Genomic DNA, 13,212 nt, shown 5'->3' with positions numbered 1-13,212 from the left:
GAGCCCTCGGCGCTGGGGCGGGCTCTCGGGCCGGGTCGCTGCGTGTCTCAACTGGCGCTCTCAGGGAAAGCGCGGCTCCCACCCTGGCTCTTCCAGGGGCGGCCTTTCCCCTCGCGCTGACCTCTCGCGGAGGCTTGAGGGTCGTGGTTTTCACGGCCGAGGGCGCCCGACGGGCCCTTCCGCCGAGGGCCGAGCCTCGGTGTCAGAGGGCTTGAGCTGCAATCTCCGCTCCGCCACCCTCGGCCAAGCCGCTTTTCCCCTCTGAGGCTCAGTTTCCCCATCTGTACAATGGGCCTCAGGAGAAGGCCAAGTTATTGCGGTAACTCACGTAGGAGATGCTCTGTGAATGCGACTGGAACCCGAATCCGACCTTACAGCATCAGGTGGACTCAGTCGAGGGCTCAGGGGAGCCTGCCAGCCTTTCCTTTACTGAGAATCGCACGGGGTGCGGGCAGGGGCATCCCTGGGGGGCAATGCCCCCTCCAGGGCAGGTGCCTTGGCGGCCGCTGCGACACATCGTTGCCGGGGTCTGCTAGTTAGTCGTGACCCCCTTAGCTCGTGGGAGGAATTGGGTAAGAGGTCAAGGTCTCCTGGGAGATGAGGGGGCTGCAGGGAACTTGACCTCGACATTTTGCTTACATTTCTCAAGCCCATTGTGTAAGCTGATGACCAGTACGGAAGAGTTTGGGTCCCTTTCAGTGAAGGTGGCCGCCCCTTCTCTCAGACCCACAAAACACAGCCTTTCCTCTGAATTTGGCTGAGCTGGGATTCTAGAGCTCTAGCATCCAGGGAGATGGGGCTGGAGTGGGCAGTTCTGGATTTGAATCTTGGCACCTTGGCAGGACCCTTAACTTCTTGGAGCCTTTGTTGCCTCCTCGGGAGTGCAGCTACTGATACAGCCCCGTCTGCCACCCACACAGGGTTGAGGTTCTGAGCATCAAAAAAGGCTTGGAGGGTGCCACTGAGAACGGTGACCTTCCGTGTGAGCAGATCAGTTAACTAACCCTCTGGGATCCAGTGTCCTTACTGCGCTGTTACTCCTCGGGCCCTCTCGTTTGGGGAGGAGACATTGGTTCCAACTCCTCGCAAGTTCTGCCTATGCCGATGGCTCCCCTTTGGGTGGTTGTGAGTCCTAGTTGGTAGAGCAGTGAACCCAGAAGGGAACGCGTTCTTTTCTCGGTGGCCCTCTGCAGAGGTCTTCTTTTCTTTTTTGAGAGAATGGACAGTCCTTGCGTTTCTCCTGGTTTGTGTACCAACTGAGATGAGAAACTGTTTCATCGGGCAGATAGCTTCATCATTGTCTCGAGTGTCCAAAAAACCGGGCTGCATTTCAGAGAATGGAATATTAGCCTTCAGTTGTGTTGGGGTGTTGAAAACTGCAGAGGGGTCTTAACTGTCCCAGATTCTTTGTGTCTAGCACTTGGGGGAAAACAGCAAGTAGGTCTGAGACAGAGAGAACCCCAAGGATGTGCCTCAGCACCTGGGAAGAGCATTGACTGAAGCCGACGTGAGTAAGGCAGGCGAATACTTCTGGGTGGTATGAGTTTGTGAAAGGCCATGGGTTTGGTTGGTTGCCTGACAAACCTAACATTTTGGGACCTGCCAGTGTCTCTGAGTTGGTTCTTCCTTAACCCCTTGAAAGTCAGGATCTGAGTTACAGAAGTCCACCTGTGCTCAGGAGAGTATTTGGAATCGGGACTGCTTGGCAAATCTAGAACATTTATTTGCTAAACCTATGGAGCGTTTCAGGTTAAGAAGAGTTTAGCTTTTAAACAAAAAATTTTCCCCCTGATGGAAGCTTCTGTAGCTGTATGACCTTCCGTGGTTCCAGAGATCCCAGCTGCCCCTGCAACATCTCTGCTTCCTTGTGCCTTAGGAAGGAGCAAAGCACAGGGCTGGGGGTCACGGAACGTGCCTTCCAGCTATGGCACTAGCACCGTGTGCCTTTTGGCAAACCACATCGGGCCTGTGGGCCCTCAATTTAATGCTTAGGGATTTAATTTCTATGTCGGATTCATTTGAAAATTAAAATCAGAGGGGTGCCTGGGTGGCTCAGTTGGTTATGCATCTGACTGGATTTTGGCTCAAGGTCATGATCTTGCGGTTTGTGGGTTTGAGCCCAAGCGCAGAGACTGCTTAGGATTCTCTCTCTCCCACCCCCTCCCCCTCTGCCCCTTCCCTGCTCATGCTTGCACTCTCTTTCTCTCAAAATAAATAAATAAACTTAAAAAAAAAATTAAAATCAGAAAAAAATGAGATGGAGAAATGACTGTTTTTATAAAAATGTATTTTTTTCTGTTTACAAAACTATTAAGTGCTCATTAAAATTATAGAAATACACAGTGTATCCAGTGAACATCCCTCATAGCCTTACACTGAGACAAAAAAATCACCACTGGTGGTATAATACGTGTTCTCCAGATATTTTCCTTCACATATAGACACTTATTATCTAACTTTGTTTTACTTAAAACGACAGAAATCTTTTACTATTTATTTTTACTATTTAAAATTTTTTTAAATGATTGTTTATTTTTGAGAGAGAGAGAGAAAGAGAGAACACAAGTGGGGGAGGGGCAGAGAGAGGGAGGGACACAGAATCCGAAGCAGGCTCCAGGCTCTGAACTGTCAGCACAGAGCCTGACACGGGGCTCGAACTCACAAGCTGTGAGATCATGACCTGAGCCCAAGTCACACACTTAACCGACTGAGCCACTCAGGAACCCCTTATTATTTTAAATTTTAAATACAGAGTCATACTGTTAAACAGTCATACTGTTTTGAGGCTTGCTTTTTATTCCTTACCATGATGTCTCTATCACTTTGTAAAGATCTACCTCAGTCTTTTTTAAAATGACAGAATATTCCAGTAACCAGAATTATTGGGAAAAAATGTATTTTTTGCAGCTTTTTGCTATTGTGAATTCTGCGGCAGCCTTTGTTCTTTATCTTTGTGCCATTGGGCAAATATTTTTGTAGTATGAATTCTTAGAATTAGAAGAGCTGGAACAATGTTTATGAGCTTTTAAATGTATTATTTAACAGATACTGAATACCATATACCAGGCACTACTTAGGTATCGAAGGTTTGGCTATGACAAAACACACAAACCCCTCATGAGTCTGACCTCTTATGGGGGGCAAACAACATAATGGTTTATCAAATGATACCTAATTTGGGATTTAACTTTTTATTACATAGCAGATTCACTTAAAAATGAAAATCAGAAAAAAAGTGAAATGGAGAAATGACTTTTTATAAAAAATGTATTTTTTCTGCTTACCAAAAAAGGAAGTGCTTTTTTTATTTAAAAAAGACTTACAGAAATATGCAATATAGACTGTGAATGTCCTTCATAGCCTTCCACTGCGACATTTTCTTTATCGAGAAAAATAATACAAAGGAGTGTGTGTGTGTGTGTGTTTATAGAAATGGTGTGACTTTAAATGTCAATTGGTATTAAACTCCCCTCCAAAAACAGTACCTTATTATGCTCCAGAGACTCAGCATTTTTAAATTCAGAATTCTCAGGTCAGTCATGACAATGCAATGCTAATGGCAAAGAGTGTTTTTATTTCAGGAGAATTTGTGCCAGACTCTGTGTTAAGTTTGTATCATGTATGCACACGTGTGTGCATGCACACACCCAATATTGTGTGCGTGTGTGTGTATTTTTAAGTTCTTCCGATGACCCCAAAAGGCTAGTGTTTTCATGACCACCTCACAGCGGGGGAGGCCATCTCAGAGATGCAGTCATTTGCTCAAGGCTGAGGGTGAAGCTGAGGCCTCACCAGGGCCCCTCTGCCTCCAGAACCTTTGCTCTCCTTTTGTGCTGTGTTATCTCATTTTCTGACTGTACAGGATTTTTTTTTTTTTTTTTGGGTGGAAGGGAAATCACATAATCCATGTAGTTGTTCAATAATATGATTGTTCCTCCCCACTTCCAATACCAAAACACCAGTAAGTATGTCTGTCTTTTCTTTTTTAATTTAAAAAAAAAAAAATATATATATATATATATATATATATATATATATATATATATATATATTTTTAAGTAAATTCTACCCCTGACGTGGCTGAAACTCACACCCGTTGAGATCAAGAGTTACTTGTCCTTTCTACTGAGCCAGCCAGGTGCCCCTCAGTATGTTTTAATACGTCTCACTGTATGTTATAGTGTAAGAAACATAAATGAAATGAGTATCTTATATATAGAGAGACAATGCCTGTCCATTATTATCACCATCATCATATAGGCTACAGAACAAAGCTTCTTTTTCTGTGTAGTTCTGTTGTCTGGCATTCGATATTTAGACTCCCCTGGCAGGTGGGAGAAGCTCCTGGGTCAGAGGTAGCATACCAGCTTATACAGGTGTTGGCTTGCTCCAAGCCTTATTTGGTTCAGCCATGAAGTGGGAGAAAGAATCCACACTCCACCTGCCTCCTGGAACAGTTCAAAAGGTGTTTATTTTCCAGCAGTTAATTCTCCCCATTCTTGTCAGTGTTTCCATCCCTGTGGAATGATGCTTAAAAAACACGTATTTGGCCCTCAGGTTCTAAGAGTCTGTTTAGAGCCTGGTGCAGGCGCTTGAGAATTCTGTCAGGGAGGAGAGCAAACATAAAGCAAGCAATTACGGCAGAATGTGTTGAGTTCGTTCTGGAGATAGAGCGTGTGAGATGCTTATTCTCGGTGCTGAGCCCAGCATGTGCTGGGGAACACTCAGGGTGAGCTGCTTTTATATAGGGGTCATGCAAGGCTCCACAGAAGAGGTGACATTTAATTTGGGTCTTGGAGGGTAGGTGGGATTTCACTGAACCCACAAAGGCACACTTCCCCCAGGGGGTGTAGGGTAGAGGTTGCCTGAGGCTTGGAAGCAATCTGGGGCTTATCTGAAGGGGTCTTGTGATCCATGCTAAGTGATGGGAAGGCTTTGAACTAGGTGGATGATGTGACTAGGACAGAGCAGCGTATTCTTGTAGTGGGTTTTCAGATCCTCTCACTGCCAATATCCTCCCTTCTGGGTGAATTGCTCATTTGGGAATCTTACTCCGCTTAAATCTGTACCCTACTGTTTTAGTCTTTTACATCCTGAAAGCGTTATTCCTTTCCCAACCCCCTCCCCGGGTGAGGTGTTCACATTAGTCATGTACCTGTCAGGGTGTGTGTGTCTGTGTGAAGGTGGTGGAGGAGTCCCATGAGGCAGATTGTGGCTCTTAGAAGGCTGGTGGCTCCTGTGGGTCGGGTCCACTGGCACCAAATTCATCAGCCTGTTAGGCCTGATGCTGGTTGGTGTGGCCACTCGGTTGACACTGGAGTGTCAACAAAGCATCTCGGGGACCTGGTCCTTGTGGGTGTCTTGTGGAGAAAACTGCTGTTGCGGGGGCTTTCTTTCACTTGTAAAAAGGTGACTGTGGAGGGGGGAAATCTCCTTTGATTGGGGTGCTGGAGGGGGAGGGATTCTGATCTTTGCACAGCACCTGCACATGGCTCAGAGGACTGGGCACGCACCAGAAACTAATCAGTTTCTTTTTTTTTTTTAACGTTTATTTATTTTTGAGACAGAGAGAGACAGAGCATGAACGGGGGAGGGTCAGAGACAGAGGGAGACACAGAATCTGAAACAGGCTCCAGGCTCTGAGCTGTCAGCACAGAGCCCGACGCGGGGCTTGAACTCACGGACCGCGAGATCATGACCTGAGCCGAAGTCGGCCGCTTAACCGACTGAGCCACCCAGGCGCCCCGAAACTAATCCGTTTCAAGGCTAAACTAGAATATAATGATGGGCCAAATGGTGGTATCATCAGCCATGGACTGTTTCTCAGGGAATTGGATTCTTTCATCTTTATGTGTTTTTGAGAGAGAGAGAGAGAGAGAGAGAGAGAGGGAGAGAGAGAGAGAGAGAGAATGATCAGGGGAGGGTCAGAGAGAGAGGGAGACACAGAATCCAAAGCAGGCTCCAGGCTCTGAGGTGCCCTCTGATGTGGGATTTACATAATTTGCTTCTAGGTGAAATTTATGAACTATGTTTAGTCATTTTTTTTTAATCTCCCCTCATTTAATCTTCAGTGCCTTTTCCGGTGCCCTCCCACCCCCTGCCTCCCTTCTGTATGATCTGTTCCTTTGGTGCTCACGTAACAGCACTGTGACCTTGTGATACTTTGATCCTCACTGGCATACCTCTTCACTGCATTGGGTAGGCTGGGTCTGTACAAAGGTTTGAGGGCGGTGTTGGAACACATGAACTTATGCTCACCCCTGAATCCAGAGGCATTGACTGTATCTGTAGGTCACTTGGGGTCGGTTTTCAACACTGCAAACAGGGATGGAATGTGTTAGCCAATTGGGTTCAGCTGCTTCTGTGGGTGGGGTTTGGGTTGGGACTCATTCCAAACATCAGCAGGTTTCCTGGCTGGGATTTGTAGTCTTGTGAAGAGCATCGTTGGTTTCAGTTAAGGGTTTCAGAACCTTTGTGATTGTTTAAGAAACCACACAGTGTCATGTGGATAGGTTGAGCGCTGTCCTTTATGTAAGGTGATTTGCAAACTCTAAAAGGTCGTGTAGCATGGCAACAGAGATGGAAAAGCTCGCTCCACCTGCCTGAAACCCCACCAGCAAGGTCTCTCTCCCTGTTAGTGACCTCACCCAGTTCCTGGTCCCTGAAGCTCTAAAGGCAAAAGACAGGTTGACCTCTGCCTTCCTCTTCATTCTCGGTTTCCACCACCATGCAGTCCTGTCTGTTTTTAGTCTTTGACTCTCTCTCCCCTGCTGTGGTCTTATCGCAACTCCTTCATTTCCTGCTGCAGTCGCCCCTAATTGGCCCCCCTGAATCCATAATTCCTTCCCACTCCTCCCTAGCACTTCTCAAGATCTATCCATGCTGGTTGATCTCCAAGCCCTGCTTTTTTTTTTTTTTTTTGAAATTGTTTGTTTGTTTATTTATTTGTTTGTTTATTTTGAGAGAGAGAAAGTGCATGTGTGCAAGCTGGGCAGAGAGAAAGGGAGAGCCCCCCAAGCAGGCTCCGCACTCTCACTACAGAGCCCGACACAGGGCTCGATCTCGAGAACCGTGAGATCACGACGGGAGCCGAAATCAAGAGTCGGATGCTTAACTGACTGAGCCACCCAGGCACTCCCTCGAAGCCCCCCTTTTATCACCCCCCCTTTGCTCAAAAACTCATAGTCACTCTCACTGATATAATTGTTTGGTGTTTTTTCCTTTTTCCTCTTTTTTTTTCCTTTTACCCCTGTAAAGGATATGGAAGTGGCTTGTAATAAAAGGAGAGCCTACTTCTCTCTCTCTCCCTAATGGCAGTGTGGTTGGACTAGAACGTGAATTCAGTAAGAACAGGGAACCTCCCCATCATTGGCATGAGAGTCAGCCAGTGCGTGGTACAGTGCCATGTAAGGCAGGCACTCTTGCTGAATACCAACTGAAGAGGAATGAATGGGTGAATGAATGATTATGGCCCCTTTCTCCCTATTTTCCTGCTAAGCTTCCTCCTACATTTTGATTGAGCCCAGATGCCAATGTTGGGTCTGATCTGTATTTTTTGAGATTATTCTAAGATGCAATATGAACCTTTTGGAGGATTTTAGTTTCCCATCTAGGTATGAAGATTTAAATGTTTCAAGTTCCTCCTGCAATCAGTCGTTTATTCAGTAATTCAATGATTAATCATTTTAGGGGCGCCTGGGTGGCTCAGTGGGTTGAGTGACCGACTTCAGCTCAGGTCGTGATCTTGCGGTTTGCGAGTTCGGGCCCTGCGTTGGGCTTTGTGCTGACAGCTCAGAGCCTGGAGCCTGCTTCGGATTCTGTGTCTCCCTCTCTCTCTGCCCCTACCCCACTCATGCTCTGTCTCTCTCTGTCTCAGAAATAAACATTAAAAAAATTTTTTTTAAATAATTAATCATTTTATAATTGAAAAAGAGAAGGAACTTGGGTACCTTCCCTGTAATATTCTAGGTCTTCCTAGATATTTCTGGATTTGATCTGCATGTCAAAAACATGAATAAATGTGTTTATTTAAAAAATTCTGAAGTGAAAAGAGGGTTCTAGTGTAACCTTTGATTGCTTCTCGGCCTTTTGGCTAAGATCCAGTATGGTGTAACCTTTGAGTGTCTGTTGCATGTCAGGTCCTGTGCTGGGTATTTTATATCTCATGTAATCATCCTAACACCGTGAGGATGGTCAGGGAGGGGACTGAGGCTGAGTGACAAGAGTGCCTAGGGTCCCACCGTGTGTAGGTGGCGTATCTGAACCATGGTCTGTCTGCCTACAAGGCCCATGTTCTTTCATGTCTCAGCTGGGTTTTAAGTTAGTTGAGTTCCAAGGCCAATCCTCTCCTCAGCCAAACCCCAAACCAAGGAGACAACTAAAAGCCGAGAGTCTAGTCATTGAGAGAAGTACACTGGGAGGCAGGTAATTGCACCAAAAGGCGGTCAAGGGAAGCTATTGGGTTAAGCACAAAAACACTCAGCTCAGCACTTCCTAGAAGGCAAGCCAGAGAAGGATGGGAACGAACAGCAAGCATTACTGAAAAAAGGAAGTGGGCCAGTTTAATACAAGAAGCCCTTTCCCTGGGCCTTCATCTGAGGCTCACTGAATAAGGCAGCGGAGCGGGTTCTGTATCCAGCAGGTGTTGGTAGAGCACTTGTGAGTACCAGGCCCTGTTAGAGGTGCTGGGACTGCGCCCATGTGTGGACACGACCGATGGGATGAAGGCGGCTCAGGCCTGGGCAGAGGGAGCGTTCCGTAGAACAGAGGAGCATGGCCCACAGGGAGCCCTTCCTGGGACCTGCTTGGGTAAAGGCAGAGAACTTCAGTCTCTGTTATACTCCTGCAAGGGCAGGATCTTTGGGGGGTGGGAGCAAGAGAAGGCTCGGCATCATGGGGAAAGCAGTAGAATCCAGGACAGTGAGCGTGGAGAGTCCCTTTGCCAGAAGCAGGAGGCAGGCAGGCCAAAGTGGAGGCCCTGAGGGGCTTGGCACCTCCCACGTGCAGTGTCCTGCCACGCTGCTGTGGAAGTTGAAAGGCCTGGCTTGGCTTCATGCCCCCTGAGTGACCATGGGCAGAGCTGAGATTTGTCAGAAAGCAGTCCTGATTCCGTTCCAGTGCTCCTGGCTGAAGGGCCAGCAGGCCGGGCCATCGGGTGTGGAGTGGCGAGGCTGGCCCAGGAGATTTTGTTGCTTCAGTCGTGTAGCAGCGTATTCTGAGCCTCACGTTATGCCAGGCCTCCTGAGCACTGGGGGCACAGAGATGCGAGGTAGCTCCAGCCAGACACCAGCCTCTGTGTGTCTCCAGGGATGGTTGAGTTTTGAGCAATGCTTTCACCTGTCAGTACAGCCAGGATGTTAACTGCACAATGAACTCTCATTCAGTGAAGCATTGATGGAAGCATCAATAACTCTGCCCTGCTCTGAGAAGGTTTTGAAAGGCAAATAAATGGAGAGGGTGGCTGTGATGCCAGCTGGTCTGGGTTTGAATCCTGGTCCTACCACTTATCCTTTCCCTGCCTTTGGACGAGGTACTTTAGCCTGTGTGGTAACTACTGCTCCTGTGCCTCAGAGGGATATTATTGTAAGGATGAAATAAAATAATAGAATGTCATCTTACAGGTGCTTAATACATGTTAATTTTTGCAATCAGTATTTGTTTAGGAAAAAAAATAAATAGATGAGGAAAACAAAATGATGGCAGTGGGGGGACCCAGGATTAAGGATGGTGTGTGTGACTGCTAGAGGCTCTTTAAGTTTGTCCAGAGTTCCCTGATGTCCAGAGAAAGGGGGGGAAGACAAATCAGGAATGGGGAGTGACTACTGATGGGTAGAAGACTTCTTTTGGGGGTGATGGAAATGCTTGTGAATTAAGCAGCAGTGGTGACCGCACAGTGGGTGAATATTCTGAAAACCACTGAGTTGCATACTTTGAAACGATGCATTTTATGATATGTGAATTAGATCTCCATTTTTTAAAGTATATTTATTTATTTTGAGAGAGAGAGAGAGGGAGAGACAGAAGCCCAAGCAGGCTCTGTGATGTAAGCGCAGAGCCCAGCGCAGGGTTCAAACCCACGAACTGCAAGATCGTGACCTGAGCTGAAATCAAGAGTCGGATGCTTAACCAGCCGAGCCACCCAGGCGCCCCGAGAGCTCCATTTTAAAATTAAGAGGCCATGAGTCCTTGAGTAGCTGGACTCCCTCTGGCTCTGCCACTGGCCGCCCGTGCCCTCTAGCAGGTTCCGTACACCTGCGGCACACACATTCACTGCTCGCTGTGTATTTCTGTGCTTCCCCACGTTTCTTAGCCCCCTTGAGAGCTGGTGATGTGTGTCACTTCCAGCCGGAAGCATTTAAGAGCTGGGGCTGACCCCTCGCACAGTCTTCTCCCCACCACAGCAACATGGAATTTATATGGCGAGGTCGTGGAGTCACAAGGAAAAAGCTGCTTGAACTACTGAGTCCCCTTATGGAGACCAAGAACCTAGTGGTCGCCTAGCTTGCTTCCACTAGACATTGCATAACGTTAGGCGTTAAGCCGCCTGGGGGTATGTCGGTGTCAGAGGAGGACATCTTTTCCTAGTAGGGTGGCCTGGAGAAATGTCCTCATTTCCCTCGTCCAGGTGCGCTGTGTGATGTGGTGCACATCTTCTCTAGCAGGAAGCCGCTGCAGATGCAGTGAAGCAGTGGCATTCATAACCCAGGTGTGTCCCCGCAGCTTGCTGTGGCCAAGTACGCGGCAGCTCTCCTGGAAGCATCTGTCAGAGGGAGCATGAAACCGTCAGCCTCAGGAGCCTCTCATGCAACCTGGTACCCCAAGTGACAGCACGGCCCCAAAGGACTTTGTTTTCCTAGTCTCTAGGAGAACGTGGTTCTTGTCTGTGGGTAGCATAGCAAGGGTTGTAACAAGCAGTGACAGAGAAGGTCTCAGGCCCTTCACTGTCCCTCTGGATTGCTGGCTGTGGGACCGCCAGTAATTTGCTCGGCCCTTGGGTCTTTGAATCTGTGTCTGTAAAATGGGTGAAACAGGTTTATCATAAGAATTTAAAGGAAGAGCTCTTATGAAGTGCCCGACCTTGTGTTTGGCACATAGTAGGTGTTGAGTCAGTGCGAGTTCCCATTGCCTGCCTCCTGCTTAGCACGCGGGCCCTGCACTTGGCACTCAGTAGGACTCCATGGGCCTTTCTCTCTCCTGCAATTCTGACGATTTGTTTTTTTGAGACCCAAGGGCACCAGCCCTTGTCTCTTGGGGTTCATGAGGAATCCAGGTCATCAGACATTGATTCAGCACTTGGCTGGAGGACTACAGAGATGAATAAGCCATAATTCTTGACCCTAAGTTGTTCATGACCAGGTAGGAGACGTAGATGTGGAAGTAAGGAACTCTCTTACAAGGTGCGGCTTCATGGCGTCACTGAGCATGGGTAGGAAGGAGGGCAGATTTTATGGAGGAAGTGGCGCTTGAGTTCATCCTTGAAGACACAGCTTTGATAGCCGCAGACAGAAAGGGAAGAATATTCTTAGTAGGGAGAACAGTGAAGCAAAAAGAGGCAGCAAACAGTGTGTAAGATGTTGGGAAGCTGATGGGAAGACCTTGGAATAAGGATGCCACTGGATTATTTCTTTTACAGTTTTTATTTCCCACCAATTTTGGACTTACCGAAAAGTTACACAAACAGTACAAAACAAGATTCCTTTTATTTCTCACCCACCTTCCCCTGACGCTAACATCTTATGAAATTATAATACAGTTACCAAGAATAAGAAATTAACATTGGTACAATATCATTAACTGTTAACGGAAGGCTGGCAAACTTTTCCTGAAAGTTTGGGGCCAGAAAGGAAATACTTTAGGCTTTGTGGGTTGTAAGGTCTCCATCACAACTCCCCGACTCTGGTATTTTAGCAAGCTGTAGTAGGTCATCTGGGTATGAATGAGCATGACTGTGTTCGAATGACACTTGATTTTCTTTCTTTTTTTTTTAAATTAATTTATTTTTATGTCTTTTATTTTTTTTAATTTACATCCAAATTAGCATACAGTGCAACAGTGATTTCAGGAGTAGATTTCTTAGTGTCCCTTCCCCATTTAGCCCATCCCCCCTCCCACAACCCCTCCAGTAACCCTCAGTTTGTTCTCCATATTTATGAGTCTCTTCTGTTTTGTCCCCCTCCCTGTTTTTATATTATTTTTGTTTCCCTTCCCTTATGTTCATCTGTTTTGCCTCTTAAAGTCCTCATGAGTGAAGTCATATGATTTTTGTCTTTCTGACTAATTTCACTTAGCATAATACCCTCCAGTTTCATCCACGTAGTTGCAAATGGCAAGATTTCATTCTTTTTGATCCCCGAGTAATACTCCATTGTATATATAGACCACATCTTCTTTATCCATTAATCCATCGATGGACATTTGGACTCTTTCCATACTTTGGCTATTGTTGATAGTGCTGCCATAAACATGGGGGTGCCTGTGTCCTGAAACAGCACACCTGTATCCTGTGGATAAATGCCTAGTAGTGCAATTGTTGGGTCATAGGGTAGTTCTATTTTTAGTTTTTTGAGGAACCTCCATGCTGTTTTCCAGCGTGGCTGCACCAGCTTGCATTCCCACCAACAATGCAAAAGACACCCTCTTTCTCCACATCCTCGCCAACATCTGTTGTTGCCTGAGTTGTTCATGTTAGCCATTCTGACAAGTGTGAGGTGGTATCTCGTTGTGGTTTTGATTTGTATTTCCCTGATGATGAGTGATGTGGAGCATTTTTTTCATGTGTCAGTTGGGCATCTGGATGTCTTCTTTGGAGAACTGTCTACTCATGTCTTTTGCCCATTTCTTCACTGAATTATGTGTTTTTTGGGTGTTGAGTTTGAGAAGTTCTTTATAGATTTTGGATACTAACCCTTTATCTGATATGTTATTTGCAAATATCTTCTCCCATTCTGTTGGTTGCCTTTTAGTTTTGCTGATTGTTTCCTTCGCTGTGCAGAAGCTTTTTATTTTGATAAGGTCTCAGTAGTTCATTTTTGCTTTTGTTTCCCTTGCCTCCAGAGACGTGTTGAGTAAGAAGTTGCTGTGGCCAAGATCAAAGAGGGTTTTGCCTGCTTTCTCCTTAAGGATTTTGATGGCTTCCTGTCTTACATTGAGGTCTTTCATCCATTTTGAGTTTATTTTTGTGTCTGGTGTAAGAAAGTGGTCCAGGTTCATTCT

At 46.5% G+C, this 13,212-nt stretch overlaps 1 protein-coding gene across 1 annotated transcript in view; it reads left to right on the top strand.

Annotated features, from left to right (window-relative positions):
• LOC124519228 (NADPH--cytochrome P450 reductase) overlaps positions 1-13,212 on the top strand; it is a 63,041-nt gene that overhangs the window by 124 nt on the left and 49,705 nt on the right. The window lies entirely within an intron of this gene.

The sequence above is a fragment of the Lynx rufus genome, unplaced genomic scaffold, assembly GCF_022079265.1.
Source record: "Lynx rufus isolate CCGP_SWC_20201006 ecotype Redwood Valley unplaced genomic scaffold, mLynRuf1.p SCAF_27, whole genome shotgun sequence".
Classification (NCBI taxonomy): Eukaryota; Metazoa; Chordata; class Mammalia; order Carnivora; family Felidae; genus Lynx; species Lynx rufus.
Note: the sequence above shows the minus strand (reverse complement) of the source record. Positions and strands in the feature narration are given on the sequence as shown.